This window comes from Hipposideros armiger, unplaced genomic scaffold, assembly GCF_001890085.2.
Source record: "Hipposideros armiger isolate ML-2016 unplaced genomic scaffold, ASM189008v1 scaffold_1045, whole genome shotgun sequence".
NCBI lineage: Eukaryota > Metazoa > Chordata > Mammalia > Chiroptera > Hipposideridae > Hipposideros > Hipposideros armiger.
In genome coordinates, this window is record NW_017732395.1 from 352,503 (window position 1) to 366,018 (window position 13,516).

A 13,516-nucleotide genomic window follows, 5' to 3' on the forward strand; every position below is an offset into this window, starting at 1 on the left:
CCCCGCGCCCCGCGCCACCAGGAAGCGCATTCCGGGAATGCTTGGCCCAAACTTTTTTTTTCCCCTTCCCGCGGCCGGAGCGAGCGATTCTGGGAGATGTAGTCGCCCCGGGCCGGGAGGGGAGGGAAAGCGGGGGTGTTCTGGGCTGCCTTCCTGGGCTCGAGCTCCTATATGGAGGCGCAGCCTGGGTCCCTTCCCTCTTTACCCCCTTCCTTAGTGATCGCAAGTTCTCTTGGCTTTACCTCCAAAACGCATCCTGCACCTACCCCTTCGCTCCCTCATGTACTTCTCTAACCTGATGCAAGCCCTGGCATTACTCCTTTCGATGGCACCCCCTCTTCTGTAGTCTACCTGATGCCACTCCAGTGCCTCCCTCCTCCACCCAATTCTCCCCGCTCCCGAATTCCAGTTACTACTGCTGTTTAAGAAACCATCCCAAAACTCAGTGGTGTAAAACAGCTATTGTATGATGCTCACAGATGTGGGTGAGGAGTTTGGGCAGGGCAGAGCTGACATCCATCGTCTCTGCTCCTCAGTTGGCGTGACTCAACAGATGGGGGGGCCCAAATCATCTGGAGGCATGTTCTCTCACAGGCTTTGCAATTGATGCCAGCTGTGGGCTGGGGCCTCCGCAGGGGCAGTGCACTGGAGCACCTACACAGGCCTCCCCTCCCAGCAGGTAGTCTTATATGGATCCAAAAATGAACAAGGCTGAAGCTGCATACCTTTGCTGACCCACCCTCGGGCATCACACTATGTTACTTCTGGCACCAGATTCAAAGGGAGAGGACGTAAATCCCATCTCTCTCAGTGGGCGGTGTGTCAAAGTGACCTTGTGCAAGAGGATATGGGATGAGACATATTATTGTGGCCATCTTAGAAAATTTAACCCACATCACCTCTACATTCCATTCTCTATGCAGCACCCAGAGTGGACTTGAAGAGCTGAAATCAGATCATGGCACACTCCTGCTGAACAGTCTTCTCATGACTGCTCACCCTACCTAGAATAAAATCCAGATTGACAAATAAAATTCAGTTCTAACAAGACTTCTGGTTTCATGCCCTTTGTCGTACCCTTATCTCAGCCTCCTCTTTGTTCCTCCTTCACATCAAGCTGTTCCTACCCTACGCCCTTTGCACATGTAGTTCCCTCTGCCTCAGAAGCCCTGGTTCTTCTAAAGCTGCCTTTTTCTCATCCTTTAGTTCCAGTGGCACCTCCTTGGGAGGCCCTTCACCCAGTCATGATTACATCACTGTATTTTATTTTTTTGAAGACTTGCCACAGCTCGAACTTAATAGCTCCAGTAGTTTGTTCTAGTTTATCTGCTTCCTTGTCTAGACTGGGGCTCCACCAGATGCTTCAATGTCTTGTTCACTGCTGAATGTTCAGGTAGGAGATCAGGTGCCAGGTGATGGAGTCCTAGACAGGATGGCGTGGCCAAGAAGCCTGGACAGAGGAGGTGTGTTTGCTTATAATGTGTCAATGTAGATCTCTGTGTTTATCCTACTTGGAGTTCCTTGAGCTTCTTGGATGTGTAGATTCATGTCTTTCATCAATGTTGGGAAGTTTTTTGGCCATTATTTCTTCAACTGTTCTTTCTGTCCCTTTCTCTTCTCTCTTTCTGGGACTCCCATTATGCATATGTTGGTATGTTTGGTAGTGTCCCACAGATCTCATAGACTCTGTTCATTTTTCTTTGGATATGTGTGTGTTTGAGAGGAGTCAGGCTGGAGAGGGGAGAGGGGTGGGCAGAGAGATCTCTGCCCAGATGCCTTTAAGGAGGTGCTGAGAGCGAGGATAGAGGTTGAGGGTCAAGATAACATCTCTGCACAAGTCCAAGGCAGGGGTGCAGAACTAAGGTCCCATTGGGGTACCTCAGAACATCAGAGGAGCCAGAGGCTGACATGGAGCTGAGAGCAGCCCATGGTCCCACTCATATAACATTAAATGATTACAAAGCAGTCATATGCCACATTTATTATTTTTTGGTAAACCTTTTGGCAGGGTTTCTGTACTTTTTCTGTTGCATTTATTTGACTACATGTAGCTTATATAATCCGTAATTGGTTATGATTCTTTCTCAGCAATCAGAAATACTTGATAAATGAGAACAAATGTTCCACAAATTATACATACTGAAATGGTTATGAATGCTAAATTTCACACTTTGTGACATTTGTACTGTTATTCGTTTGGATTTTGGTAGTTGCTGTTTGGATTGTGGAGTTCACAGGTGCATGCGTGCACATGTGTGTGTTTTCTTTTCCTCAAATATTCTCACTAGCTGCAGGCCAGATGTGCTGTGCTTATGGTGCCTGGTGGGTAAACTAACCTCCAGTATATACGGGGATTTGTTGAAAGAAGAAATGCAGGTAGAGGGAGCTGGTCAGGTTTGAACAGAGCTCTGCACCTTTGTGACAGACAATGGGATTTGCTGGATAAGTACTCCAGCTCCCTCCCCCCTTGTGTGGAATGACTGAGGTTCCACACTGACCCCTAGAAGTCCCTATGGGGTTGAGCTCCAGCTGCACACAGTGGAAACTTATCAGTGCAATTCTTCCCTGTCTCACGTCTCCACCTCCCTTCCAGCATTTTCTGGGCCATTTCCCAAATAAACTACTTGCACTTTAATCTTTAACTTAGATCATCTTCTGGAGGACCCAAATACAGACATTCTCTCTAGGCCTTAGCTGTGGGGGTGGGGATGATGGGGGTGGGGCAGGTGTCTGTGGGCTAAGTTCCCTGTCCGCCACCCCCCAGGGTCCTTAGTTCCTGGAGAATGGAAGGTGGAGAAGTTATGGGGAGCAGCCCCCCACCTTTTCCACCCCCTGTTGTCATTCCCAGTTGTTCCTGCACCTGAGCCTTGCCTGCACCTGGCATCTTCCAGGGTGAGGAGGCGAGTGTTGCAGCCTATGCAGACCTCCCTGGTCAGGAGTCAGTCCTCAGAGGAACCAGGGAAGAGGTGGCTGCCCAGAGATGTCCACCAGGGCAGCACTGAGGACCTGGAGGGAGAGAGGGTGGTTGGATCACCACGAGGCAGCTTCCTGAGGTGGGGCATGGCGTCACTTGGGTGGCAGTCAGCGGGGCAGCATATCTTGGCTAGAGCCTCCCAGTGGCCCTTGGAAAACCCAGCCAGGCAGCTATAGAGCTGAAGCTGAGGTGCAGCTTGGCTCCCAGCCACCCTGGCAGTGCCTGCCTTTTATCAGCTGCAGGCTTGCTAGGCTCTCCTGCTGGCAAGGCTCCTGCACAGGCTCCAGGACACATTCAGCAACCTGCCACCTGCAGCCATGCCAAGAGCTGCCCTGGTGCCAAGCTTGAGGGCCTGGGGGTGCTTGTGTGGCCACCAGTGCTTCATAGATCCTGGCTGTCCCAGAGGAAGGGGAAGCAGCCTGAAGAGGGGTGGCTGGTCAGGTGGAAACCAATAGCCCGGGGCGGGCAGGTACCCCAGGTCATGCCTTAGCTCCTCCCTCCGCCCTCCCCAATCCTGGGGCTCTGGGCTCTCCTGAACAATTCAGAGAAAGGTCTGGTCTTTGACTGGTTCATGGGAGAGAGCTTCTAAGCCCTTGGACTCTTTTTGTATACCTGGGGGCCATGCCAGAGAGTTATGCTAACAGAGTGACTTACAGTGGGGGCCTTGAAGAACACTGTATCAGTTTGACCTCTGGAGGGGTCAGAGACTGAGTAACTGAGGTGAGCCACAGGGGTGGTCAGGCATGTCTACGTGGCTGTTATGGGCTGAATTGTGTCCCCTCCCCCAAATTCCTATGTTGAAGTCCTAACCTCCCAGGACCTCAGAATGTGACTGCATTTGGAGATAAGGTCTTCAAACAGGTGATTAAATCAAAATGAGGTGTTTAAGGTGGACCTGAATCCAATGTAACTAATGTCCTTATAAAAAGAGATTAGGACACAGGTGTGTGTGTGCAGAGGGAAGATGGTATGAAGACACAGGGAGAAGACGGCCATCTGCAAGACAAGGAGAGAGGCCTCTGAAGGAACCAACTCTGCTGACACCTTAATCTCAAACTTCCAGCCTCTAGAATTGTGAGGATATTAATTAATGTTGTTTACTGTTGTTTAAGCCACCCAGTCTATAGAGTTTTGTTATGGCTGCCATAGGAAACTAATACAGTGGCCAACCCCCAATGAGAACCCTGGACACGAAGAGTCAAGTGAGCTTCCCTGGTTGGCGGTACACCATGTGTGTTGTCACATCATTGCTGGGGGAATTAAGCTCTGTCCACACTACTCCACAGGGAGGGGATGACTGGAAGCTTGTGCCTGGGATCTCCTAGACCCTGCCCCATTTACCTTTGTTAATTATTATTATTATTTAAATATTTTATTGGGGAATTGGGGAAGGAGAACAGTCAAGTTGTTGTCCTTCAGTCTTAGTTGTGGAGGGCGCAGCTAGCTCAGCTCCAAGTCCAGTCGTCATCCGGTCGCCTGTGGGCAGCTCGCGGCCACTCAGCTCAAGATGCCGTGTTCAATCTTAGTTGCAGGTGGGTGTAGCCCACCATCCCGTGCAGGAGTTGAACTGGCAACCTTGTTAGAAGCATGTGCTCTCACTAACTGAGCCACCCTGCCAGCTATTGGCAGCTCAGCTCAGGTGCAGCTCACTGGCTCCTGTGGGAATTGAACCGGCGACCCTGTTGCTCAGAGCTCTTGCTCTTAACCAACTGAGCCATTTGGCTGGCCCTACCTTTGTTAATTTTAATCTGTATCCTTTCTCTGTAATAAACCATGAGTATAACAACTCTGCTGAGTTCTGTGTGTCCTTCTAGTGAATTGTTAAACCTGATGGTAGTCTTGGGGACCTCCCACTACACAGGTTCATAGAGATGGAAGTGACTCTCCAAATCCCTTGCAAATATATATATTTGGGAGTAGGAGCTCCCCTTCCAGGACCTTGGGCTCAAGCCTTACTGAATCCTTCCTTCCCCATGCCTTGCTGGAAAAGGCTTTCTGGTACTCCCACCAGCTGATCCACCTTTTGTACCCCAGAGCCTGTCATGGAACAGGACTTGAGCTGTTCCAAGCTGTAGCATGACCTTGGGCAAGTCACCCACCTGTGAGGCCATCCAGCATCATGATGGCGAGAGGAGGGATCAGGCTTTGGGGTCACACTAGGCTAGATTAGAATCCCCCCCAATCCAGCTTGTGGACTTGGGACAGTCACTTTCCCTCCCTGAACCTCAGTGTCTGAATCTACAAAATTTCTTTGAATTACCCAATAAAATCCCATAAAGTGAGAAAGAAGTGTTATTGTATTCTAACACTGGCCAGGGTTACTCTGCTTCTTCAAATCTAGATAAGTTGGCTCACAACCCTTCTGACACCCTCGCTGAGATTTTGGAGACTTTCTAGATGATTATTTTTTCATGGTCTCCTGTTATTGCTGAATTAAATAGTTCTACTGTGAGCTCACTGTTCCTGTTCCTGTCCTTGATTTCACCAAGGCTCCTGGTGTGCGACAGGCTTTACCGAAGGTAGGGGGAGTGGTGGGGGAGTTACATCACATAGCACAGCAACTTAACCTTGACTCTTAGATATCTCTATGCCAACCCAGCCTACCTCAGTTACCTCATTTGGCCATCACACTGCCTCCTCATTCATTCATTCATTCATTCATTCATTCATCTCTTCATTAATTCATTCACTCAACAAATATGTCTTTTTTTTTTAAAGAACTTTTACTCTTTTTTTTTTTTAAAGATTTTTATTGGGGAATTGGGGGAAGGGGAACAGACAAGTTGCTGTCGTTTTGTTCTTCAGTCTAGTTGTGGAGGACGTTGCTTCACTGGCCCAAGTTGGCACCATCATTGTGCTCTTCCCAGGCGAGGCAGATCAGTCACGGCTTCTGGAAGGCCTCTCACAGCGGCTTGAGGGCTGCTCACGCTGGCTGCTGGCTACACATGGTAGCCATGGCAACCCACTGCCACAGGGGCTGCAGCCTACGCTGTCGCCAGCGACTCACGGCAATCCAGCTCCAGTTGAGCTGTTGTTCAGCATCTTAGCTGTAGAGGGCAGCGTCACTGGCCCTCATATGTGGGATCTGAACTGGGGTCCTCTGGTGCCCCAAGCCAGTTCTTAACCAACGTGCCACTCGGCCGGCCCAACGAATATATCTCGAGTGGCTGTTTTACTAAGTGTGGGGGTAGGGAGTTGGGGAAGATAAACAAGAGAACAGTCTCAGTCACCAGCTCTGAGCTTACAGTCAAGTGGGTGAAATAGACATTCATCCAAGAATCACACAAATGGACATGAAATCACTGATGTGATGAGAATGAGGGGATAATGAGTGTAGTAGGGTACCTGTTGTAGCTGGAGCAGGGAGGGGGTGAGGAGAGGCTTCCCTGAGGTAGTGGGGTTTGCACTGAAATCTCAAAGCTAAGGAGGCATTAACTCTGGGACGGAGTGGAGAAGAGGGAGCAGAATATGTAAAGGTCTTGTGGCATCATCTTTAGAAAAACCATTTCTGCAATATTTTTTACTTTCTTAAAAAAAGTTACATGCTATATTTTATCAACAATTTGGGAGAGAGGAGCACATGGAAGGTAGATATTAGTTGGGGATCTTTCTGAATCATTGAGATGACTTCAATACATTTTTCAATGCAACCGTTAAAAAAATACTGTATTTCGTGACATGCAAAATGATATGAAATTCAAATTTCAGTGTCTAGTCTCATGGGTGCTCAGCCACACCCATTCTTTGATGTAGCATCTATACATAGACAATGTATAGACAGTGACAGCTTCCACTCTTAACAGCAGAGCTGTGTCATTGGGGCAGAGACTGTATGACCCATAAAGCTGATATTTATTCTCTGAACATTTGCATAAAGTTTGCTGCCCCCTAATCCATGGAATGGCTCATCAGTAGGTTTATTCTGAAGCACAGGTGCCCCCCATGCCCTTGCTTAAATTAAATTAGCCCTTATCATGGTTTCTTCTGCCTGTGGACCAATCCCAGCGGTGAGGGCTGCCCCCTGCTGCCCCCCACAGTCCTCAGCACACCTCTCTCCCCTCTCATTGTGGGCCGTTTCTCTGAAAAACCCAGGCTCCGTCCCAACATGGGAACTTCGCACATGCTGTTCCCGTCCAGGGACCGATTGATTACACCTGAGGTGGGTGGAACTGGGCCAGTTCACAGCCAGGATAAAAGTTTCTGAAAAAGACTTCAGATCCAATTTGTGAAGTGGCACTATCGCCACCTGGCGGCCATTTCCTTGAACTGTAGTTGCAATTCTTTCAAAGCATTTGGCATGACCGTCCTCTCCAGGACCATGTCCATGGCAGGGGCTGGAAAAACGCCCCAGTTCTGGTTTTCCCCTATCTCTGAACTGAAGATCTATTCGGGTCCCAAATCTCTGCAGCCTTCCCACGCTCTCATCGCCCATCTATCCCTGTGAACCTCAAACTTGAAGGCCTATATAATCCCCTGGGTTGTTGTTAAAACTAGGATTCAGTGGCCTGGAATGGCGTCTGAGCCGTCATTTCTAGCAAACTTCCCATAATGTTGATGTTTCTGATTCATGGACCTACATGAGTATCAGGCTTTACTTTTTCTATAGAAAATGGATCAACAAACTCAGTAAAGGGCCAGATAGTAAACATTTTAGACTTTGCATGCCATAGGGTCTCTGTCGAGACTATTCAACTCTGTCCTGTGGCTTGAAATCAGTCGAGATGATACATAAATGAATGAACATGTTCCCGTAAAACTTTATTTATGGACGATAACATTTTATATAATTTTAACCTGTTATGGGATAATCTTCTTTTAATTTCCCCCAAGTATTTAAAAGTATAGAAACCATTCCTACATTGCAGGCTGTATAAAAACAGGCTGAGGGCTGGATTTGGCTCACAGGCTTTAGTTTGCAGCCCCCTGGTCTAGGCACTGAATTCTTGACAATATCGTGTGTCGTTAAGACCTGGGGCTCCGAGATGGGTCCTGTGTATGAACCTTGGCTACCACTCATTAGCAACTTCTCTTTTCAAGGCTCAGTTTCCTCATCTGTAAAACAAGGAGTAATTTTACTTACCTTATAGGGTTGTTGTTGAAAATTTAATAATTTCATAATGCATATAAAGGGCTTAGCCCTGTGCCGGGTACATAAGAAATCTCAGCTGTTGGTGTCATTATTGCCATCACACTGAGACCCAGAAAATGAATCCACGAATTTAAATCCTTCATCTTTTTCTCCAGTTGCAGCCCAGACTTCCTCAATCAGAAGACTCTGCAGGTCATGGACTTGAGAAGGTGTATTTGGTCATGATTATTGAACAATGCCAGCGTTTACTAAACTAACTGTATGTGTTTGCTGGGGCTGCATAACAAACTGGGTGGCTTACACAACAGAAATTTATTCTCTTGTAGTCCTGGAGGCCAAAAGTTCGAGATCAAAGGGTGGTTGGTTCCTTCTGGAGTCTCTGAGACACATGCCCCTCCTTCTGGTGGTTTGATGGCAATCACTGCCATTCCTTGGCTTGTAGAAGCATCACCCTGATCTCTGCTATCACCTTCACATGGCATTCTCCCTGGCTATGTGTCTGTGTCCAAATTCTCCCTTCTTTTTTTTTTTTTTTTTAAGCTGAGCCATCCTGCCACCTGTTGGCAGCTCAGCGGCAGCTCAGCTCAGGCTGGGAATCGAACTGGCAACCCTGTTGCTCAGAGGTCGTACTCTTGAGCGAGCTCTTAACCAACTGAGCCACTCAGCCGGCCCAAATTCTCCCTTCTTATAAGGACACCAGTCATACGGGATCAGGACCTACCCTAGTGACCTCATTTCAACTTGATCACTTTTTTTTTTAAAAGTACTTTTAAGTACATTTAAGTAAAGACCCTATTTCCAGATAAGGTCACAGTCTGAAGACCTGGGGGTTAGGCTTTGACGTAGCTTTTTTGGAGGACACGATTCAATCCCTAACACGAACTCTCCGTGAATTCCAGGCCACCCTATCTGCTTGTTGCCAATTGTGCCTGTAGAATCTTATTGGGTTTGGAGTCAGGTGATGGACATTATAGGAAACACATGGAGTCTGGAGCTAGTCCGGAGCTGTGTCCTCAAACCGTGGTCTGTGGACTCCCTGACTCAGCCACCTGGGGAGCTTATGAAAAAGCTAGGGTCTAGGGTCAGCCCACTGAATCACAGTCCCCATGAGCCAAGTGTCATCGTTTCCAATGGTCCAATGTGGGGGGGGCATGGAAGGCAAGGGAGTCCTGTTGATGACGGTGATCCCCACCCAACGTTATGGCCACAAGGCCCCCAGTGAGACTGAAGCTAGTGGCTGTTGAAGCTAATAGCAAGAGAGCTAGTCTCATGAGATGCTACCAAAGTCCTTCCCCAAGTCACTTAGGCAACATGGTGATATAACTAGGTAATGTGCATTGTCTTTATCAATATTAAAATGATCAATATTAAAATGAGGGTAGCCGATCTCTCATTTGACTAGTATTATTCACATAGCAGTTCTATAAGGCTGATACCCCAGAGAGAGCTAATTTAAGACTACTTGGAAGTCCTCCCTGCTACTCTGATTTTCATGGGGAAAATACACGCCTCTCCCTTTGGGTTCCCATAGCTTTTCATCCATCTCTTTGTGGCATATTTGTCATGTTGTAATGATTTACTTACATGTCTCTATTCCCTGCTGGACTCTGAATGCCTCAAGGGCAGGGATGGCTTGCATCTCGGTGTCTCCGACACCCAACTGTGGTCCTGTGCACAGTAGGCACTTGATAGCAGTTCTTTCCTAGGACTGAGAGGGGGCTGTTCTGCTGAGGAGCTTCTTCAGGGCCACCCTCGTGTCCTTGTTCCTTAGGCTGTAGATAAAGGGGTTCAGCATGGGGGTGACCACCCGCACATAGGGCAGCCGCCTTGTCCTTCTGGGAGGAGGCTGGAGGTGCGGGCTGCAAGTCCATGGCCAATATGGTGCCATGGAATAGTGAACCACAGTGAGGTGAGAGCCACAAGTGGACAGGCCTTCCCACTTGCCCCAAATAGCAAGGATCTTGAACACTGCCCGGAAGATGCAGACGTAAGAGAGGAGGGTGCATGAGAATGGGTTGATGCCCACGGGAATGCCGAAAGCCAAGATTACCAGCTCATGGGTGTGCATGTCCGAGCAGGGGCATAAGGTCGCAGAAGAAGTGGGGGATTTCAGAGCCTGTGCAGAAGGTCCGTTGAGCCATGAGGCAGGTGTGCACGAGCGACTGGAAGTTGGTAATCAGCCACGGCTCCCAGACCAACAGCCCACAGATACGGGGGCTCATGATGACCAAGTAGTATAGAGGGCGAGAGGGAGGGAGCGGGGCAGAGGGAAACGTGGTTTTATAAAATCCAAATTGAATGCTTTGGAAAGACTTGCTAAAAAGGCATCACTAAAAAAACAATTGCTGTCAAATTAGATGTAAGCAAAATCATTGGAAACAATTTGGGAGTCAAACTGTAAAAATCTGAAAGGATTTTGCACCCAGATTTTTTGGCAAGGACCCCTCAATTCTCATGCCACACGAGTGGAATGAGCTGGAACATAGATAGTATAATAGTAGCCTGTGTGTATAGCTGAGAAAGTAGATACGGACCCGCCATCAATGCATTCATCGTACTCAGGTGTTGTGAGAATGAGGGAGAGATGCAAACACCTGGATGAGGAGCTGGACCCTTGAAGGTGGAAGAAGTGTTGAAAATGGGCTTTCAAGAAGGTTAGCGGCGTACTCTCTTCCTTGGTAACTTCAAGAGATCTCCAGGAAAGCCTTACATTACTTTTCAAGGACTTTCGGACTTGGGTTTGAGGTTTTTGTCAGGTTTCTCTGGGCTGCCTGTACTACTCTGAGTCCCTTCCTGGCCCACACATTTCCAACAGTCCCTGGATGCTGATGTGAAATCCTTTTAACAGGAGAGCAGTGGTTCTCAATCTTGGGCATGTGTCAGTGTCACCTTGAGGGCTGGTTAAAACACAGGTAGCTGGGCCCATGCCTCACAGTGTCCGCCGAAGCGCTTGAGAATCAGACTTCTTGGAAGTTCCCAGGGGGTGCTGCTGCTGGCCTGGGGACCACACTTGGGGAACCACCGCATAGGAGAAAGCTGGTTTTCAGTGTCTCTCTCATCTGTGCAGGTGTCCCCCCACCACAGACCCTAAATGCTTTTCCTCCTCTGCCCTCTGTGCCGTTGTCCACTCAGCAGGTATTGTATTGGCCTCAGTCACTTCTCCCTCTCTCTGGGTATTTAGGAAGGAAAAGGAGTCCTCTTTACCACCCCATCCAGTTAACTTCCCTTCTCCACCCCTAACTGACTTACCAAGATGGTGTCACCAAGAGGTTGGTCTCAATCACAAGGCTCCTTGTCCACTGGCTGCCAGAGGATCCTGAGGTCAGAGCTAAGCCTCCAGGAAGGACATGAGGAGGTCACTCAGCTGTGATGACTGGGGCGAATCTGACGTCTATGGGGGAAAATCACCTGCCCCCCCCCAGGTTGGGACAGGTGAGCAGGGGCCAGGGACACAGCAGTATATTTACTGTTTGAGGTCACTTGGGGACTCCAATCCCATGGCTCCTTGTTAAGAAGGAAGATGCTAATTATTTTACTTCTACCCTTGTATTCTCCAGTGTATGGGCTCTTTGGGATGATGGGGTGTGTGAAGAGATGGAGAAGTCACTGGGGGGTTACTCTCACTAGGACACTATCCCTAGTGTCCCCTCCCAGCTCAGACTGAGTCTGTGGCACTTCCCAGGCAGGGTAGTCTGAAGGTCCAAGGGCATTCAGATGCCTGAGTTGGAGATGACCTTTTATTCATTCCATCATAATGGAAAATCCATGAGGAAAGGGAACTTGTACTGTTCATTTCATTGGGTTCACCAATGAAAGCTCCTGGAAAGTGATAAACAACCAATAAATGTAGGTCAAATGAATGAACTTATGAAACACTTCTGGGTCACCTGCTATAGGTCAGGTGCTGTGCTTGGCACTAGGGTTTTGAACCACGGACTTGTTAAAATTGCCTTCCTGTCAGCTACATGAAGGGCTCAGTCTTCAGCAGCCTATTGTTATCCCTACCAAGCCCACTTCGGGTGGGAGTGAGGGATTCTCTTCCACTTTTGCCCACCGATTTCGGTGGGCCTTGTTCTTTTTGTTGGGGTGTCCATGTCATGACTTATTTCTCTTTCCCCAGAAAGCCTCTCTATCTCCTGGAATCCTTCTATTTTTTACCTTCTCCTCTATTTGCTTTCTGATGTCTTAAAAAAAATTAACGTTTAAATGTGTTATACTGATTTTGGTTAAGAAAAGAGTCATGCTGTGAAATAATGAAACATCTTCCTCCAACTTGGTCTCCCACCCCTCCAGTTTGCCCGTTTTGCTTTCCAGATATTGATCCTTTTCTTATTAATTTCTAGGAGGTTTTTACATATGAGGGGAATTAGCCTCAATGGATAATCCCTGTTAATGGTTTCTTGTGTAACCTTTTGGAGTCTACACACACACACACACACCACACACACACACACACACACACACACACTTATTCTCTCCCTTTTTGTACATAAAAGTAGTATATTATAACACTGTTCTACATCTTGCATTTATCACTTAATTTAGCTTGGTGATATTTTCATATCCTTAATATTTTTAAAGCTCCTTATTTTCCATTGAACAGATGGTGCTATAATTTATGTAACCATATTTCTATTGATGAATGTTTACAGTTTTTGCTAAAATGAATACTTTGTACATATATTATTTCACACTATGTTTTCGTCATTTCAAAATGTTATGTTAATGGAATCATACAGTATGTGTAGCCTTTTGACAATGCCTGGCTTTTTACACTAAGCATAATATTCTTGAGACCCATCCGAGTGGTTGCATGTATCAATAGTTCATTCCTTTTTATGGTTGAGTAGTATCCATGGTATGGACGAACCATAATGTGTTTATCCAGCCATTCATTGAAGGTTGTTTCCAGTTTCGGCTATTACAAATAAAACTGCTATGAACATTCATTTATAGGTTTTTGCATGGACACACATTTTCATATCTTTAAGAGTATGAGTGCTGGGTCATATGTAAAGTGTATGTTTAACTTTATCAAAAACTATACACACCCGTGTGTATATAATAGAATATATAAATTCTTATATGTTTATAAGAAACTATATATAAAACTATATATGTTCCCTTGCTCTCTCTCTCTGTCTCTCCAGTACCCCAAAGCCCCTTTATGACTCCCCCATTCTTACTCAATCTCTTCTCCCCAAAGATAACCAACCACTTTTCTGATTTCTGACACCATAGATTAGTTATGCCTTCTCTTGAACTTTATTTAAACCCAGACATATGGTATGCATACTTTATTTCTGGTGTTTTGACCTAACATTGTATTTGTGAGATTTATTCCAGTTGTTGTGTATAGCAGTGTTTCATCTCTTTTCACTGCTGTACAGTATGACTTGATTAAGATATTTTGAGTTAAGTTCCCCCTTTTTTTTTTGAAAAAGGATCCCTAA

At 47.0% G+C, this 13,516-nt stretch overlaps 1 protein-coding gene across 1 annotated transcript in view; it reads left to right on the plus strand.

Annotated features, from left to right (window-relative positions):
* Positions 1-13,516, plus strand: part of SLC1A6 (solute carrier family 1 member 6) — a 92,764-nt gene that overhangs the window by 5,539 nt on the left and 73,709 nt on the right. The gene's annotated exons all lie outside the window — the stretch shown is intronic.